The following is a 5,511-nucleotide window of genomic DNA, read 5'->3' on the forward strand; positions in this document are numbered from 1 at the left end:
ACACACACTGCCTGTACATAGAAACAAACTGTATGAACACGTATAGATACATATAAACCTTCTAAAACACATATAGACATTACATTCATATGTGTATTCTCATATTTACATAATACTGTAACAAATTAACTGTGTATCTATCCATATTCTGCATACCGTATCACCCCACTACACTGAAATACAATACAGAATACACACATCTACCTATTCCTATCATAACTAAATCATTTCCTCTATGCATTTGTAAATCTTTGTGTCTGTGAGGTGTGTGTGTGTGTGTGTGTTTTGTTCTCTACTGTCCTTATGCACTGCTGGTAACTTTGTGCCACTCTAATGATCTTAATGTCATCCTTGACTGATGAGATTACAGAACACAGTTGTGATAAGGTATGTAGAGGAGAGACTGAGCATCACTATAACAGATCCACTCAGTACAAACAGGACAACTATAAACAGCTACACTTGACCCATGAGACCAACGGGAGAAAAGGGAAAGCCAGTGTGTTACCCAACAACACGACAAATGTAAAGCAGAAGTCTAAAGTATGAGAGGTAGAGGGGAACGGCACCTCCGTACCTTCAGGCTCTGATCAGTCCCTACACCCAAACGAGGGCATTGCGTTCATCCACCTCTGGCCTGCTGGCTCCCCTACCTCTGCTGAAGCACAGTTCCCGCTCAGCCCAGTCAAAACTGTTCGCTGCTCTGGCACCCCAATGGTGGAACAAGCTCCCTCACGACGCCAGGACAGCGGAGTCCCTCACCACCTTCCGGAGACATTTGAAACCCCACCTCTTTAAGGAACACCTGTGATAGGATAAAGTAATCATTCTAACTACAGAGCCCCACCCAAAAAAAAAAAAAAAAAAAAAAAATGGTCAAGTGGTTATCCCACTGGCTATAAGGTGAATGCACCAATTTGTAAGTCACTCTGGATAAGAGCGTCTGCTTAATGACGTAAATGTAAATGTAAATGTCCTTACACAGCTCTCTGGTCTTGGCCATTGTGGAGAGGTTGGAGTCTGTTTGATTGAGTGTGTGGACAGGTGTCTTTTATACAGGTAACGAGTTCAAACATGTGCAGTTAATACAGGTAATGAGTGGAGAACAGGAGGGCTTCGTAAAGAAAAACTAACAGGTCTGTGAGAGCCGGAATTCTTACTGGTTGGTAGATGTGGTCCTCTGTAGCTCAGCTGGTAGAGCACGGCGCTTGTAACGCCAAGGTAGTGGGTTCGATCCCCGGGACCACCCATACACAAAAAAAATGTATGCACGCATGACTGTAAGTCGCTTTGGATAAAAGCGTCTGCTAAATGGCATATTATATTATTATTATATTATTATTATTATATTATTATTATATTATATATTATATTATTATATTATATATGATCAAATACTTATGTCATGCAATAAAATGCAAATTAATTACTTAAAAATCATACAATGTGATTTTCTGGATTTTTGTTTTAGATTCTGTCTCTCACAGTTGAAGTGTACCTATGATAAAAATTACAGACCTCTACATGCTTTGTAAGTAAGAAAACCTGCAAAATCGGCAGTGTATCAAATACTTGTTCTCCCCACTGTATATATATAAAAACATGAGGGATTGGAAGTGATGCAGACAATTACATTGATGGAAGTTACAATCTATCTGCAATATTAAGCTGATCTACCCCCCCCCCTCCCCCCCCCAAAAAAAAAAATATATATATATATCATTTAAAAAATAGTACGCCATCCGGTCGTTTAAAGTATACTTGATTTTTATTTGCATACTCAAACAGCGTACAATTTAGGACGCACATAGGGATATTCGGACACATCCATTTAGTCCAAAATGGAGTGCTCTGCCTTCCTGCTGCTACACCCTATAGCAGCTAGCCACCTCCCTCACTTTTTCCTGTGTTGTTCTGCAGGTCTTCTGCAGGGTCTGATTGCTAATAAGAGCAATGGCATGGCTCTTATCTTTCTCGCTGGTGTTGACTGTACTGCTTCACTGCTCACCTGGAAACATTATTAGGACTACCTCTACCACACCCTCATCCAGCAAATCTGACCATGTCCCACTCCCGGTATTCTCCAACCCCCTCAGCACCAGCTCCAAAATGGGCACAACAGCCCCTAAACTCACCACAATACAACAGCCAGGGACAGACATCCTTCTGCCCACCGGCAGGATGCAGGTGCCAGGAAACAAGATTGCCAGTATGGAGGATTTAGCTGGGGCATTGATTGGCACATCATATGGCAATGACGAGTCTATGGATGGCAGTGGACCTGCAGACATGGTTATAATAGAAGGTAAACAAGAGACAGAGCCACCTGCCAGCACACTTCTTATCACTTCTGCGCCTGGAAAAGAGGAGAATAAAGCAGGGGAAGTTGATGTGCACTCCTCCACCCCTACTTCTCCCCCACTCCCTCCCTTGCCCCAAAAACAGACCCAAGAAAGTGTCAGTACAGTGGAACCAGTTGGCTCACAAACGTCAGAGGATGTGCGTTCACCAGCCAAGATCCCACTGGCCAAGCTCACACTTATAGCTACATCTATAATAGATTTGTGCCCCGTAGGTAACAGATCTATAATAGATTTGTCACCTGTAGATAACAAAGACAGTGGACTCAAGGTGGAACCTGAGTATCCTACTGTAGATATCTCTGAACAAATGGAGCCAACTGTCAACTCGACACCAGATTTTTGTATTTATCCAAACCCATTCACTCATCACAGCTCCCAGCAATCTCCTAAACACACAATTACAGAGGCCACTCTGAAGAAGAAGAAGGACTTGGAGCACTGGAGGAGAATGAGGAAGAAGATGTGGTTGTGTTAAAATACATTTTTGTGATTGACTCAATGGTTCCTGTAAGAAGCAACATACGGGCAAAACAGTCCCACTCCTCCACCCTGTCATCGGCCATTGTGAGAGAACAGTTTCAAACAGGTAAGGGTAAAACAGTTAACAACGCAATCTTATCTGTTTTATTATAATTTTTCACAAAACATCAAAGCATTTCCTCTTCCATGTGCTTGCTCCTTTTTCTTCAGACAGGGAACAAACTCGATCCATTCCTGACATACAAACATCCGAGTCGTCGGCAGCATCATCCCCTGACGTGAAAAAAACACGTCGGATCCTGTCACGGGCCGTCCTGACTGCCCTCTACAACCTGCCTCTGCCGCTGCTGCTGTGGGCACAGGTTGCCCTAGCCATGATGGCTCTGCGAGGGGCCAACCTGAATCTGCTTTCCCCAGCGCTGCAGCGCCCCCGTGTTTTGGGAAGTCTGGCAGTATTACATTGCACTCTGCTGCTGGCAGCCGACCTGCTCTCCCCAATGCTGACCCCTGCCCTCCCTCTGGCACTACAGAGCCTCTCTCTCTGCTGGGTCCTGCCCCTCTGCCTGGGCATTCTCACCCAGTCACTCTTCCACCTGCACCCCTTTTCTAAGACCCCCATACCCCAGTGGGGGGCCCCTCAGAGGATTGAGGAGCGTGTGAGGCGTGTGACAGCGGTGTGTGCCCTCCTGGTGGGTGCTGTGCTCCGGCCTGCAGATCTACAGCCTGCTCTGGCTCTATGGGCTGCTGGGGGACTGGAGGCACTTCGGCTGGGGCTGGTGGCTGGGCCAGTTCTGGGCTCGGGTGCTCAAGCTTTCTGGGGCTTCTCTATGCTGGTGCTGAGCTCCTGCGTGTTCTGGACTCCCCGGAGGAGCCATGCTATGAGTGACCACAGCCAAGGGAGGGCAGAGGGAGCGTCGTTTTGGGACAGGTTGCAGAAAACCCTGCGGCTGGGGCCTTTCACGAAGTCAGAGAACAACTGGGCGGAGCTCATGCCGAACAACTGGGTGTGGCAGCATCACTCGAAAGCAGACAGCGGCTCCATATGCCGTGTCTATGATGATCCCCCCACCACAGACAGTCTGAGAGACACCATGTCACCATCTCGTCATAAGGGTGGAGGAGGACCCACTGCCATCAGCAACCCTCCCCTACTGTGGCAGCGGGTGGGTGAGCACGAGTGCATCCTCTCCTTCATTGAGTTCGACATGCGTCCGTTGTCACGATCAACCTCAGCATCGACAACGCGCTCCACCGTGATCACGGACACCTGTTAGGGGTGGGCAGCCACTTCACAGCCCCACCCCCTTCTTCCTGGACCCACCAAGCTGGGGCTGACGCTTACATCTCACTGGGGGACAGTGAGATCACACCCGCCTCTCACACCTCTCATGGTGGCTATGGGTGGGTGCTGGACGCTGGTTCCATGCCTGCAACTCCTGACCATTTCAAAGCCAAGGAGCAGCCAAAGCCAGAGCCTCATCCACAGTCATTGGAGGCTTCTGATCAGATCCTTCAGCCATATCCAACCCCTGAGCACCAGGAGGAGGAGGTTCCAGACAATGATGTAAACATGTCTATAGTTCCAGACAAGGTGAATGAGCCAGGGGTCACTCAGGAGGATGACGGGTCCAGCATGGGCTGCAGTGATGACGTTACAGACCTATGAGCTGACAGTGATGTCATCTTCACCTCATCACCTCAGCCAATGCCCATGTCACTTCATATCAGTACTTCCAATCCACACTGTTGACAAGGGAACTGCTCCACACAGAAGTTTTCCACTTGTTTACTTTGAATAAAATCATATTATGCCATGTTAGAATCCCCATGGGACAACTGGAGTAGTAGATGATTGCCGATTGGCTAGGCTATTTTAAAGATATAAAAATATTCTGTATTGTTTTTCAGCAATTTTTATTATATACACTGACTTTACTTGAACAATTTTCTCTGAATAAATATTTCCATCAAATAGAAATACATGTACCAAGTATTATGATCAAGCGCAAATGTTTATTTTAAATTATTTGTTCTGTATGAAGTTATAATGTTCATTGTGATGTTTTTCCCATTGTATTATTAATTTCAGTGGACAGTGTGACACAATGATGAATAAAACTAAGTTGACCACATATATCATGTTTTTATGTTTCTGATTAAATAAATAAAACGTTAAATCCTGAATCCTGAGTGTTATTGCAATAATTGTGGTTTATTATACAGACCTAGGCTGGTTTAGATCCCTGCTCTAATAAAAGCGATAAGAGCAGAGGTTAACAGTTCGTACAGTCTATAACTGGAAAGATAGACTACATAAAGAAGACACAATAACAATCATAATTAAAAATCAAAAGTTTATGTGCCATACTAATTGACTAATTGATTAACTAGCCTCATTGATTGATTAGACCAGATGACAGTGCTTCAGGAGGTTCTGTGAGTCGAGAACGATAGAGAAATGCACTGTGAACAGACATACTTTATGGTTCTGTCATGTAGTGGTGTTTGGCACCTCAATTGGCCTGCATTTCTATCTGCAACTTTACGGTGCACGCTACTAATTAGCATAATGAATGTCACCAACCGAGCTAAATTCTGATTGGCCTTTCAATTAGGCAAGCTGTTTAAATTTGGGGCAACTTCTACCAGAGTCCTCAGTGAACTCGGC

At 45.4% G+C, this 5,511-nt stretch overlaps 1 pseudogene across 1 annotated transcript; it reads left to right on the forward strand.

Moving 5' to 3' along the window:
* Positions 1–1,953: 1,953 nt before the first annotated feature.
* On the forward strand, positions 1,954–4,509 carry LOC311134063 (annotated as a pseudogene). Its single transcript has 2 exons — positions 1,954–2,949; positions 3,054–4,509. The product of its transcript is annotated as an uncharacterized misc_RNA (transcript).
* Positions 4,510–5,511: the final 1,002 nt, after the last annotated feature.

This window comes from Coregonus lavaretus (genome assembly GCF_964263955.1).
Source record: "Coregonus lavaretus genome assembly, chromosome: 8".
In the NCBI taxonomy this organism is placed as follows: Eukaryota; Metazoa; Chordata; class Actinopteri; order Salmoniformes; family Salmonidae; genus Coregonus; species Coregonus lavaretus.